Source organism: Malania oleifera, chromosome 11 (genome assembly GCF_029873635.1).
Source record: "Malania oleifera isolate guangnan ecotype guangnan chromosome 11, ASM2987363v1, whole genome shotgun sequence".
Classification (NCBI taxonomy): Eukaryota; Viridiplantae; Streptophyta; class Magnoliopsida; order Santalales; family Ximeniaceae; genus Malania; species Malania oleifera.
Window position 1 is genome coordinate 80,827,016 of NC_080427.1, and position 15,281 is coordinate 80,842,296.

The 15,281-nt window shown below is 33.0% G+C and overlaps 1 pseudogene; it reads left to right on the top strand.

Moving 5' to 3' along the window:
- The window catches only part of LOC131167600 (large ribosomal subunit protein eL27y-like), a 29,654-nt pseudogene extending 15,850 nt beyond the window's left edge, over positions 1–13,804 (top strand).
- The last annotated feature ends 1,477 nt before the right edge of the window (positions 13,805–15,281 follow it).

Below are 15,281 nucleotides of genomic sequence, written 5' to 3' on the forward strand. Positions count from 1 at the left end.
ACTAAATGACCATTTTTATTATTTTATTATTATCATATATATATATATATATATTTTTTTTTTTGGGTCATCACAATCTCCCCTCCTTATAAAAATTTCGTCCTCGAAATTTGCTAATTTAAAATGAGTACTGTATAATTGGGTTACACTATTAGAAAGAGTAAATTGATTAACGATTTAACTAAATCTTAGAATAGATTGAGGGTCAATTTAATGAAGTATTTTATTTTGGGAATTGAAATGTGAATCGTTGGTCTAATAGAGGTTGAAATGGAAAAGAAATTCAGAAGATGTGGAAAAAGATAATTATATATATGTATATATATCATACATGTCCTATAAATAAATAAAAATAATAATAATATACGAGATCTGGCCTTTAGAGCCTTAGATCAACGTCAACATCTATCGCAGTACTAGTGGTGTCACTGCTAACCGCCTGGGTTCTTTCTTGGTAGAATTGACCTCTTATAATGTCGCCGGCTTGGGTCGGAAAAAGGGAGAGGACGCCCATTTGTTCGGCGAAGGAGGAAGAGCTGCTCTCTTCCCGAGTTATTGGTGGCCATATATGAGTCTCATTGCGAATCGGGTTTGCTTGAAATGGTGAAGTAGGCCAGCATTATCCGAAACCCTTAGTGTGGTGACTGCGATATTGCCATTATAAGGGATATGGCTCATTGGTGAGATATTAGTTGTAAGTTTCACAGCCGGAATATTCTCGATAGGGAAGAGGGTTGGAAGAATGGCAGGGGCACTACTTGGGTCGGTAGTGGCGGAAGAGGTAATATGGAGAATTGTTGGGGCAGTAGTTGAGATAGTGGCTTCTCCAACTGATCCCCGCCTACGCCTACGGTTCTCAAACCAAAAGCGTATATTTTTCGGCTCGATTTGACCATACTGTCGGAGTTGTGCTGCAAGCAAGATAGTCTGCTCCACTGAAGGGAGTTCCCCTTGACTGTTGTGGAAGACCTCCTCTAGAATCTCCAGCTGTGCCTTACCGGGTTTCCATCTTTGAATCGACGATCTAGTGCTGCTCTCAGCAACTTCGGGAGTTGGGTGATTTGGCAACATTTTCGAGTAATGAGACAACTAAGAGACAAGTTGGGAAGAGCTAATCACTACAAACCGAAATGTGATTGTTCAAGATGATAGAAAACTGTGATGCTTAGAGTTCGAGGAGGGCGTACCCTTTTTATAAGGGGATGACCGCGTGTTGTGGAAATCGAGAGAGAGCGACGTGTGTCACGGATATCGAGCAACGCATTTTGCACAAATCGAGAGAGAACGATATGTGTCACGAGAATCAAGAGAGGGCGACGCGTGTCATGGATATCAATCAACGCATTTTGCACAAATCGAGGGATAACGATGTGTGTCGTGAGAACCGAGAGGGGGTGACGCGTGTCACAGATATCGATTAACGCGTTTTGCACAAATCGAGGGAGAACGACGTATGTCACAAGAATCGAGAGAGAGCGACGCGTGTCACAGATATTGAGCAACGCGTTTTGCACAAATCGAGAGATAGCGACATGTGTCGCGGAAATTGAGTGAGTGACACGTATTGCAAAATTTGCAAATTCTAGGTTCTTTTTATGTTTTTACATCTTTATTAATGCTTTAACTATAATTAATTTCATCCTTAGATCACCACTTGGGTGGGTGGCCTAGTGGTAAGGAACCGGCCGTGCATCCATGTGATCGCGGGTTCGAGTCCCCACTTCGCCCAAGTGGTCTCATGCCCTGACCTTGCTTCGGGGGTAAGTGAGCTATAGCCGATGATTTCCACCCATGAGGCCCCCTTTTTTTTTTTTATAACTACAAGAGTACCCCTTATATATATATATATATATATATATATATATATATATATATATATTCCATTAACATTAGTATTATTATTATTATTATTATTATTAGATCAAATAAATGTTGGGCATGTTTAGCCGATTGATGATTTGACATTGGTTAGTTATTTGAAGGAAATTAGTAAATTTTTATACTGCTTTCATTAAAAAAATATATATATGTATATATATATATATTTTTTTTTTTATATAGAAAATTTTAAGTTGTATTAACTTTTATAAATTTATACAAAATTAAAAATTTCATCAAAATTTGTACTCCTAAATTAAACTTGGATACTTGATGGAAATTGAATATGTAATGGGAAAAAAAATAGATATACATATTTAACTTGCACATGCTAAGGGATTATATATATATTGAATTTAAATATAATAAGTAATATTTAAATGATATTTAATTCCTTATATACTAATACAAAATAAAAATTAAAGATTTTGTCAAAATATATATTCCTAAATCAAGCTTGAATGTTTTGTTGATAACTGAATATGTAATGTAAGAATACATATTCATATCCAACTTATACATGCAAAGAAATTTTGGGTAAATTCAGATTTCATAATAGACCATTTGTTCATATCTATTTGTATGTGTAGCACTTCTAAATTCAGTAGGGTCTAATAGGTTATTTCTTATAAATTTAGTGAAAATAACAACAGTAAAAATAATTAAATCTCAGATATTATTATTATATTTATATATAAAAAAAATTTTAAATTATTAATTGCATTTGACAATTAATTATGAATCATCAATATGGGTACGTGTTTCTACAAACATAAATAACATATTTAAATTAATTAACGTGTCTTCAATAATAGTACTATTTTTCTTAGAGAATTTATAATTATTACCTGTCTTTGGAAGCCTTCATGTAAATCTCATTTCCTTAAATGCTACTATCTTTAGGATCCATTCTTAAATAATGATCAAATGTTATTTTAAAATCATAAATCTATTATTAACGCATAATAATATAACAAACTAAAATAAATATTCTAAACTACTCAATCCTACCCAAATCATATTTTATACCTATGACCTGATAAAATTTATATATTAGATTATGCAGAACCTATATCCTATGCTCTAGTAAAATTATTTCTTTAAAGTCTACAGAACCTATAACCTATTGCTCTGATACCAAATGTAACACCCCGACCCCGAGGGGCCTGGGATATTAACTTTTTACTACTAATTTACAGCGGAAGCAAATAAACTCAATTTTATTCAAACCAGAGCGCTAATTATTCATGTTACAATCACTTATTTCAAAAGAAGAAAATTACACAAACGTAAATATCTGAAATCATACTATATTTCTAATTAATCTTTATTTTTTTTTAATCCCCACCCGCATGCTTGCTAAGCCTGCTTGCTAAGCCTGATTTCCGACATGTCCTTCAGAGTTATCTGAAATAAAATATGATTGGGGTGAGACGACGCTCAGTAAGTAAATAAGATTATTATTAGTGTGTGGTCAAAATGAGCTTTTAAAGAATTTCGTAAAATAATATTTAATACTATAATTTCAAGACTGCTTTTAGAATAAACATAACTTTAAAGATTTCTGCATAAAACTTTTGTCATCAATTTTAACAGTAAATTTTTACAATCATATACTATAACTGTTAAATTAAACTTTTAACTTTAAAACTGTAAAAATATTTAATGATAAACATACATATATTTTTCTTTATACGTTTTCCTTAGATCGTCATTTAAGCACCAAAATGATCCTTTTCACGTAAACTTACACTTTCCCTTCAAATCATCAGTAACTTTGTACACGTAATTAAATATGTATAAATATATATTGTAAAAACCACCCTTAGGCCTGTTTGCCGTAAGTCATGTTTACCCCCATGACTGGGTTGTGCGGTCCGAAGACTGGACTTAGCTGGCTGGCCGACCAAACTAAATCAACGTACGTAAACTTTAAGTGAGATTTTCCTTATTAAGTCCTGGTCTGGAACCAGGTGTGCACTCAGGAGAAATCCACTAACATAAATAACCACTCTGTAAACAGTGTGGGTGCACTCTGATCCGTATAAACTTTAAGCTGCGGTACCGAGCATCTGTAACTTTGAACTTTCGTTGCCATAAGGGGTTTGAAAATCATCTTATTATCATTTATGCAATTTAAAATAATATCGTGAAAATCTCATCTTTACTCATATTTACATAAAAAATGTAACGTAGAAATAAACTCATGCCACACAATTTTTGTGTTAAAAATATATATAATTTTATTTTTGAATAGAAAGAAATGCTGAAAATTTACCCGAGGGGATTGGAACATTTCTTAACCCAAAAATAGATGCAAGTATATTAAAGATAAAACTGGTATAATTAAATATGCGTGAAAATAAACTCATGAAAATTTTGTGGAACTAATTGACATAATTAAAATTTACGTACAAAATAAACTCGGGTATGAATTTAAAAGAAACTAACATAATCAAAATTTACTTACCTTCTTCTTTTACCGTGTGCTACGAACACAATAGTTATCTTTAAGAAATGAGATCGGAAAAAGTGGGTGATTGAGAATTTATTCAAAAATTCTCTCTCCACCACAAATTCTTTCACTCACTAATCCTTCTCTTCCTTGGAAAATTGTTGTGAAAAATGAAGGTTGAGAGCTCCCTATTTATAGGAAAATTTTGGGGAAGAAATAGAATTTATAAAAATGTGGGGAGATGGGTGAAATTATTATTATTTTTTTTAAATTAAAGAATGGGCAAGGGATGGGCAAGGTATGGGTTGAGTATGGGATGGGGATGGAGGCCATGTGGGAGTGCTTGCCACCATTCCCACTAAATAAATTTTTAATTAACTACTTACCTAATTAATTAATCAATTAGTTAATTAATTATTTTATTATTTTATTATTTTTCTTAATCATTATTGTCATTATTATTATCATTGTTATTACTTATAAACTATTTTAAGTATTTATTTATTTTATTATTTATTTTTGAACAAGAATTAAATTTAAATTTTAAAAACTCATGTGGGCCCCACATGGTCTTGTGGGCCCCACACAACTTCGAGACCCGAATGGATCCTACGTAACTCGAATAACTCTTATACGATTTTATGCATCTTACATAGCTTTGAGACTTGTGAAAACCTCCATACGGCTTCGGGACTTATGTGGGCCCCACACAGTCTTGTGGGCCCCGCATAGGATACCTATATTATTATTATTTTATCATATATCTCTACAAATTATATCAGTTAAAACATTATTTTATGTACTTATTTACGTATATAAACAGTGTCTTGTGGCTCCGGGACTCATGTGGACCCCACATAGTATTGTGGGCCCCACATATGATACCTATATTATTATTATCTTATTATGTATTTCGACAAATTATGTCTGTCAAAACACTATTTTATGTATATATACTTATTTACGTGTACAAATAGTGTCTATCCTGTTTATCCTATGAAATTCCATTTTGACCATGCTGACCTCCAGGGAGCGACTGAGCCGCAATGGTCTCTGAGCACTCGCTAAGACAAGGTCTTTCTTAGGCATCAAATATGGAATCAAGGATCCTACAGAAAAATACTTATATATTGATATTAACTAAATGACCATTTTTATTATTTTATTATTATCATATATATATATATATATATATATATATTTTTTTTTTGGGTCATCACACAGCGTGTCTCTAATGATCAAATTTTTTGAGAATTCTACATATAGCCCACTCATAAGCTTAATTAGCAACTTGATTAGCATTGAAATTTTCTCAAATAATTTGTGCAATTATTTTATTACTCTCACACATACAAACATATTTTTCATTCTCTTTCTTATACTCATTTGCAAAACCATATTAGAAAGAGATCATTAATTCATCTTCTTCATTTGCAAATTTATTGCAACGTGAAGATTTTTTGAATACTCATTCTTTTGGGCCTTATACATTTTATCTAAAAGCTTATACTCTAAGTTATTCATTTATTTTTTATAATAATTTTTTAGGGTAAGCTTTATATTCTTCCAATATTATTTTGTTGATAAATATTTTTGGGAAGACTCCATATAGCTAGTAAATCTTTATGCATTCCTTTGCAAGATTCAACAGCTTATATTGTGTATATTTTTATAAGCTAATCTCCAACATCTCCCACACTTCATATTTGAAAAATACTTTTGGAGATATTATTTTGGGCTTTTGATTTTGAAATACACTTAGTGAATATTTCATATTTGAATTAAAGATCATTTTCATTGTCATCTCTCACATTATTTCATAAATATATTTTTGAGAGATAAACAACAATTACTCTATTGAGCATAAACTCCCATCATACAAGAGTGCATTGATTTTATTATTGTACACATTTGCTTATTGAAGAAGAACTTGTACACAAAAATTTCATTTCATATCTTTGTATTCTTGGCATGTGGTGTCATCAGAAGAGCAAGACACCATCCCGTAAGGTGTGCTTGTAATAACCCGAATAATTATTGGAATTAAATAATAAAGAAAAGAGAAGGGAAAAGAATTTTAAAGGGGGATATAGCAGGGCCTACCTAGGCTCGGCGACATGGATGCGTGTCTCGTCGACGAGAGTTTACCGTGAGACTGTTTTTCAGGGCCAGAAATTCGTCGACGAGGCCACGTGGACAAAATTTTATATATAGCCCTAAAATGAATTTTTGACAAGAAATTCATTTTATAACTCTCTCTCTCTCTCTCTCTCTCTCTCTCTCTCTCTCTCTCTCTCTCTCTCTCTCTCTCTCTCTCTCTCTCTTTCTCTCTCTCTCTCTCTCTCTCTCTCTCTCAAACGCACCCTCCCACTTCTCTCTAAATTTCTAGCTCTGATTCTCCCCAGTTCGACGATCAAAAGCTACCACAATGATCTTAGAGAGATTCTCTACAACCTAACTAGAGTGGAAATTCAACTTGAGCAGTTTGGGAATCATTCCAAAATTAGGGTAAGTAGATTCTTAGGTATTCTTAGTATTACCAGTATTATTTGAGGTCAGATTTTATATACTATGAGAATATACTGGTGTTTTGTGAAATAAATTTGGGATGTCATATTTTCAAGAATAGGGTGTTTTGGGGCATTTAGTCATGGGTTGAGGACCTCAGCAAGTATCTGTTTGGGAACCCAAGTAAATTATAGTTTAAAAGATTTATGAATAGGCAATTTCAAGAATTATGGGTGTGTTGATTTACTGGAAAATATGTGTATATAAATGCAGGTTTTTGAGGTTGGTACATCGAAGGTGCCAGAGTGGAGTGTTGAATGGAGGCCAGCCTAACATTCAGATAGGTAAGGGAAATATGCTATGTTAGGGATTTTAGAAAGTATATCAGAAGATTATGTGCATATATATATATATATATATATATATATATATATATATATATCACCTTATTATTCAGTTTTTCCAGAATATTATTATTATTATTACAACAGGAGTTATAGATTTTAGAGCATGAAAATTTAATTGCTTAATTGTGTGGCATGAGTTCATAACAATTTAGTAAAGTATTAATACAATTTGACAAATATCATGTTTTACAGTATACTAGTAGAAGATATCCATATGCAGTTCCCAGAAAATATAGTTTATAGTATTTTTTAGAATGCCATGACTATAGAACCATAATACTCAGTTATTCAGTTATTTAGTTATTCAGTTATTCAGCCAGAAATACAGATTATGCAAATTAGTTTTGAAATGTATTGGTTATTTCAATATCATGGTAAAAATAGTAAGATAATTATATATATCAGTACTAAATAGTATCATACCCTGTGGAAATATTCAGTCAAATTTAGACAGTAGAGCACGGTACCATTGCTATTTCATATCAGAGTGCAACCACATACCTAAGATAGTGTGTGGATTCCATCTACTGTGCTAGGACAGATTGTAGTCTCCCCAGAAAGCTGGGTTGAGGTGGCCGGTTTGATGAGGTAGAGTAGTAGCGTGCCCGGAGAGACTGTAGTGGGTCAAATTGTTGATTGATAGAGATTCAAATTGACTTGCCTGGTAGGCCAACCAGAGTTAAGTATCGCCTATAGGCCGCACAACCCTGACATGAGGTATAGTGATCTTGAAAAAAATAAATAATAATAATAATAATAATAATAATAATAATAATAATAATTAAACATTATTAAATTGGATTTATTAGATAAAAAAAAATGTAATGGATATATAGAAATATATATATATATATATATATATATGGATAAAGTAATATGTAAATGTGTATATATATATATATATATAATATAATATAATATTTAAAAGTAAAGTTATAATATATAAAATATATACATAAAGTGACTTCTTGAGGAAGTCTTCCTCAGGAATGAAATTGGAGAATTTCATTTGAATAGCGCCCCTTGGAGACGTTAGTCTTCTTCTTGTCTCTCACTCTCTCCGTTCTCCGTATCTCTCTTCCCTCATTTTTCGATGGATATTCGGCTGATCGGGAAATGGAAGGTGTCTTAAGTTCCTAACTCTGCCACCGACATTTCTACTGGAGCAGATTTATCGTGGGAGCGGCGTAGGCACCACTCCTAGGGAAAGGTATATTTCCTATAAATCCTTAATTTCTCCTTAAATCTGCAGTTAAATCAACGATCAGGCACCACCACGGGGTCCTAGTCATGATCGTCATCGTTTTGGCGTGACTAAAGTTAAATTTGGGGTTTTCTAGGCCTTACCCCAAAGCAAGAGTGAGATTTGAGAAATTAGGTAAATTGGTTATATTTGAGGATATAATTATTTATTTGAAATTTATGGGCCTAGGAAATATTAAAAATATATTTTATTTAGGGTTAATTTAATGGAATTAGGATTTTTGATTTGGGGCTCAGGTGAGCATCGCATGTATTTTTTGGGGTCCCTGTTGGCGTAGTTCAAGAAACCAAGTAAGGGGGAAAATATATATTAAATCAGAATTTTTATGAATTTAATGGAAAATAAATTATGTTATATATACGTGTATATGTTTCAGTATAAGTTTAAAATGCCAAGCATTTAAATTATGTTTTTTCCGACCTTAGGGTTGTTTATTAGGTACGTATATGCGAAAAAAGAACTAATGAAAGTGAAAGATATTTTCAATATAATTATGTAAAATAAGAAAGGTATATTTTGAGTATATGAATGTTAAATGTAGGTTGGCTTATTTTACAGGAAATATATATGAATTTTATTGTTAAATAGTATGACATGAGTTAATAGGAATTCTGTGTGAAAATATGTTATATGTATGAGATCCAAGATATACAGGAAATGAACAGAGTATAAAAATGTTATATGAAATATGCTGCATGTGAGTGTTAATGTAACAATGTAAAATAGCTGAAAAATGTTGGGTAAAATAGTTAAAAAATGTTGGGTAAAACAGCTGAAAGATGTTGGGTAAAATAGCTGAAAGATGTTGGATAAAACAGTTGAAAGATGCTAGATAAAACAGTTGAAAAATGTTGGATATGTAATAAAATAAAATGAAAATGGAAATGAATGAAGTGAAAATGAAATGTGAAATGTGAACGGTGTAAATGGAAAAGAGTCACTTAAAGTGAAATGCAATGCAATGTTTAAGTTATGAACATGAACATATGTGAATTGTTGAATAATGACAGAAAGAATAATGTATTATGATATTAGAAGTATTTATGCTCGTAGAACATCTTACGATTGGGCGAGACATACTCTTCGCCTAAGAGCTTGCTGAGAAAGGCGAGTGCATTAGTAATTTCAGATGTAACAGTAGCTGCATAATGTACTAGAGTATAGGGAACTTACATGTATGGACGGGTAGATTTCCCTATCCTTGGGGTCTTCGATGGTAAACCTTTGTTTGAACTGTGTGAGTACGAGATCAATCTAATACTTGAGGGCTTACTAAGTAAGGTGAGTACCTTGGTATGCTTCAATAGCGACCCTAGGGTGCTTAAGTATCAGAGCAGAAATGTGCTACTTGTATGGGCGGGTAATCACCCTTATCATTGGGTAATCTCGTGTGTTAAATCTTTTGCATGTGATTAATTAGGTTCAGAGAATGATTTTAGAAATTATGTTAATGATTTTCAAATTTTAAATATTATGTTATTATATAAACTCATGTTAGCCACACGTTGTTTTAATATATTATTTCGTCCCTTACTGAGATGTGTCTCACCCGAATATGAATTTATCTATTTTAAGATTTCCTCAAGATTGAGCTTAGAGAGCTCGAGGTTTTATAGCATTTTTAGGAAATAGAAAGAGAAAAAGTATATTTTTATGTTAATTTTGAGATGTATAAATTTATGTTTTATTGTAACAACCCAAAAAGGGCTAGAGAAGATTAGGGGAGTGATTCCCAAAAAAAAAAAAAAAAAATTAATTAATTTAGTTTTTTTTTTAAAAGAAAAAATAAAAAAATAATAATAATAATTAAAAGTTATTTTTATTTTTATTCATAAAATATATTATTATTATTATTATTATTATTATTATATATATTTTATACCTTCCTGAAGGATCTCAAATCCTTCAAGAAGGTTTTTTTAGGATGCGCAAGTCTAGAGCCCCCCCCCCCCCAACTGAACTCTTTCTCTCTCCTCTCGTTCTCTCTCCCTCTCTCCCCAATTACGTGGCGGATTCTCGCCCGATCGAGAATCAGAAGATACCGTTGAGCTCCATTCTTCGCTGCCGTCATTTCTACCGAAATGGATCGGTGGTAGGAGCAGCGTGGACGTATCTCCTGGGGTAAGCCAATTTTCCTTTTTTCTTTAATGAAATTTGGAATAGCTTCCTAAGAGATGGGGTGAATTGGATTCTTTTCGTTTTTAATATTTTTAATGCTTATGACACCAAAATAATAAAGTAATTAACTAACAATCACACTTCAAGATGTTGAATTTTAAATTCACAAGTCAATCAACCAAATTAAACAATTCAACCAATTAAGTAAGAATTTTAGAATCTTTATCAGCTACCCTGTAGATATTCTCAACCTTCTTTGAACAAAACCTTTATATGCACTTCTCTTGATTAAGATTTTCACAGATTAACCAACGTACTCCCTTTGGAGTTTCCGCAAACGGTCAATCAAAACGTACTTTCTAAATATCAAGAGTCTTCCTTTGATTCTAACTTTAGATCCCACAATCTGCACTTTAAAACACACAACAACAGATTGTATAGAAAATAATAAGTAAAGAAGAAAGAAAGACACAAGGTTTTTACGAGGTTCGACTTCAACACAGCCTACGTCCTCGCCCTTGGCAAAACACCGAAGGGTTCCACTATAGCAGTTCCGTTACCGGGTGGAACAGCACCTATTTACAATCACTCCTTGTCCAAGGCTAGAGCCCGCCTTCTCCAAACAATATACCCTTGTTTGGTTAACAATCCAACAACCTGGTATCGTTCAAAATCTACAAGAGAAATAATTAGAAGATTGTGTACAAGAAATGCTCACACAAAGAGAAGGTTAGTACAATTTAAAACTATGTACTTCAAAAGATATATATCAAAAATGAAATACACTTTTGAAGCTTTAACAAGAATTTCACCAAATTCCTTTTTTCCAGATGAGAAATCAGCAATCTAACTTCAGGAATTGATGAACAAGAATATCAGAATCACAACACTTTTAGTTTGCAAGAGATGATCAAAATGAGGCTTTGAGAGCAAGAGAGCTTATGAGAGATTTTCAATGCTTGGTGCATTTTGATTTACAAAAACCATGTATTTATAGGCTTTCAAACAAGTTTCCTTGTTGCTGAAGTTTCCTTAGGGAATTTCCCAAGTTGTTAGAAAATTTGGAGCCCAAACAACTATTATTTAAAATATTAAATTTAAAAAATTTGCCCATTGAACAGTGTTCAGATGACTGAAGAGTCGAGTTCAATCATCTGAAGTTCCTGAGACCCTTTAAAAAATGAACTGGACACAGGGTCAGATGACCGAAGATAGGGTTTAGATGACCGAAGAGTCGGGTTCAGATGACCGAAGAGTCAAGTTTAGTCATCTGAATAGCTACTGCCTATTTTTGTTTCTTCCCAGAAAATCTTCAGACGTCTGAGCTTATTCTTTAAACGTCTAAAGTAATTCTTCAGACATCTGAACATGAAGTTCAGTCATCTGAAGTTACAATTTCTGTCATCTAAACAGAAAGTTCAGTCATCTAAACAGACAAAAAGCTGCTGAAAAATATTTTCCAAGAAAAAAAAAATGATTTGCTCTCTTAATCAAAACTTGTTTTAATAATCCTAAATTGGTTTTTAAGTCCTCATAATCTCTTAGAAATGCTTCAAAACATATTTCAATCGATATTTAACTTTGAAATACTTGCAATGGATTTCCTAATAACTTTATATGCCGTGCTTGAGATCATTCTCATGTTTTTTGCTTTTGAAGTTCTTTGAATATGTGCTTGAACTTGCTTTATCTGCCAATGCTTTAGTTTTTCTTTGGATTACTTGTTAGTTTAACTTTCTTGATGTCCCACACTTGATCCATACTTGATCTACACTTGATTCATACTTGATCCATACTTGATCTATACTTGATCCATACTTGATCCTTGATTTCCTGAAACAAAAACTCAATCTTTCCACATTAAAATATCTTTTTTTTTTTTTTTTTTTATCACCAAAACTGATTGAAAGACCTTATTAGGCCAACATTCTCCCCCTTTCTTATGATGACAAACAAGGAGTAAAGATAAAAGTTTTATGTGAAATAAAGTACCCCCCTTACTATAGGCATTAATAAGCAAACCAAGGAACCACGTAGCTAGCTATGTAGTTCATAAAAAATCCATGTTCATAATGTGTTCATAATCAAAATTCTATGTTCATAATATGTTCACATGTATCCATGTTCATAATATGTTCATATGTATCCATGTTCATAATATGTTCATTCTTTATTTATCCAAATTGTAAGATGTTGCTGATATTGTTGATATTGCTTATATATCCTTGCTTATTATCTTTACTTAGAACACTCTCTACCCCTTTGTCATTAGTTAAAAAGATTAATAGGATTATGAAAATCCATCAAGAGTCATTCTAATAACAAGATGTAGTCAGTACAAAGAGTCATCTAGAAAAAAAATTCATATGTTCCCTTACAAATAGCAGAAATGTAACACAAAAAGTTTCATAGCATCATGATTACAAACATATGAGGTATATAAGTCCTGATGCTCTATTACATTCAAAAAGTTTCATAGTGACCTAGGGTAGGTAGTTTCTAACTATCCTATTCTTCTTCTTCAGAGCCATCTCCTTGCCCTTTTTCTTCTTCTTCTTGGGTTCCTTCTTCTTCAGTATCTACTTCATTACCTTCTTCTTCAGAATTTCCTTCATTTTCTGCAGAGTCATTATCATCATCTCCACTTTGAGGAGCGGAGCTAATATCCATGGGATCACCTCCCTCAGAAGATCTAGCCTGATACTTTTCTATGTGAGTGACACGGTGATCAAGAGAGGTAACCTTTTCTTTAATATTCAGGAGTCCAATGCGTACTTCAGAGGAGAAACTGGAGAAATCCCTTTGGAATGATAAGAACCAAGAAGGTGTATCATGAGATGAACCAAGTTCCTGTGTAGAAGAAGATTGTGCTGCTGCTGATATTGATGCTGAGGCTGAGGCTGAGATTGAAGTTGATCCTAAGGCTGCAGCTAAGGTTGGTGTTGTAGATGCATATTGAGTCTTACCTGATTTCAAGTACCATCATGAACTCCCCTTGTCATACCCCATTTACTTTAGGGAGGTTTCATTGAAAAGATCATAGCGGGTTCTTTTGATAAAGAATTCAGAACTATTTGCAACATGAAGATGGTTGAAAAGAAGAGTAAGAATCCCTCCATAGGCAAGAACAACTCAGGAGGATTCAAGTTTGGTCCACATCCATCGAATGATTAAGGTAGCTAGGTCTAGTTTCTTTCCTTTAAGAAGACACCAAAGGACAAGGCATTCAATATAGGAGAGATAATCAAAAGTGCCTTGTTTAGGTAGGAAGTTGTTTGCAACAATTTTGTGTAGAATTTGGCCTTTTAAGCTTAATTGTTTGTATAATAGAGGATGCCCAAAATAGATAGGTTCTTTGTCCATGATCATTGGAAGGAAAATTTTAGGAGTGAATCCTTCTTCTAGAATCCAGGATTGAGCAAACATAGGATAGTTGAAATCACCTAGAGTAATTTTGAAAATGGAAGACAATATTTTAGAAATTAGCAAAATTTTATTTCCTTTAACTTCAGAAGAAATAATCCCATTTTCATTTTTCATATTAGCATAAAATATTTTGACAAGATGAGGATAACATCCTTTGGGTTGCTAGGTGATAAAATCAAACCATCCTATGGCATGAAATAAGGGAAGGATATCAGGAAATTCAGTAGTGAAAAATGAGATATCCAAAATTTTACCTAGGATTGGATCTACTGTACCGAGTGAAGTACGATAACAAAGTCAGGCTCGGGGTGCCACAAGCCACTTGTCAAGGTTTTGAGCATCTTTCCCAAATGCAGACCCTCGATTGGCAGTTTTCTTGATACGAGGCATGGAGATACTTGATTGTGGATGCCCTAGATTTCGCGGAGTGATTCTTTGAAGAGGGATACAAGCTTCGGATTGAGGGTTTTATTGAGTAAGGAGAAGAAGAGATAGAGAGGAAGATGTTCGGATGAGTTGAGCAACCAACTTCAAAAGTCTGAAATTAGGGTTTTAGTCTATGAGTTATATTTAAAACCCGAGACTTCAAATGACTGAAGATTAACTTTAGTCGTCTGAAGATTTTTAATTCCAGAATTTGAAGAGACAGTAAGCTCCCAGACGTCTGAAGTTACAGACAGGTTCAGTCATTTGAACCTGTTTGCTACAATGTTCAGTTGTATGGGGTGTGTAGTTCAGACGATCGAAGTTCAACGAAATTTTGTAATTTTTTTCTAATAAACCTCCCTGCTATGGATTAGCCCAAGTTCTCTCCTAATATGTATATATCTTTGTTGACTTAGGGGTTTTGTAAAAATGTCAGCCCATTGGTCATTTGTATTTATAAACTCAAGAATTATATCCTCTTTTTGAACATGATCTCTCAAAAAATGATGCCTTATATCTATATGTTTGGTTCTTGAGTGTGAAATTGGGTTTTTAGATATATTTATGGTGCTAGTGTTATCACACTTTATTGGTATTGTCTTATAATCTAGATTTAAGTCTTTTAATTGTTGTTTCATGTATAATATTTGTGCGCAGCAACTTCCGGCTACTACATACTTAGTTTTGGAGGTTGATAAGGCTATAGAGTTTTGTTTCTTTGAAAACCATGATACTAAGGAATGACCTAGGAAGTGACATGTGTCACTAGTACTTTTTCTATCAATCTTACATCCGGCAT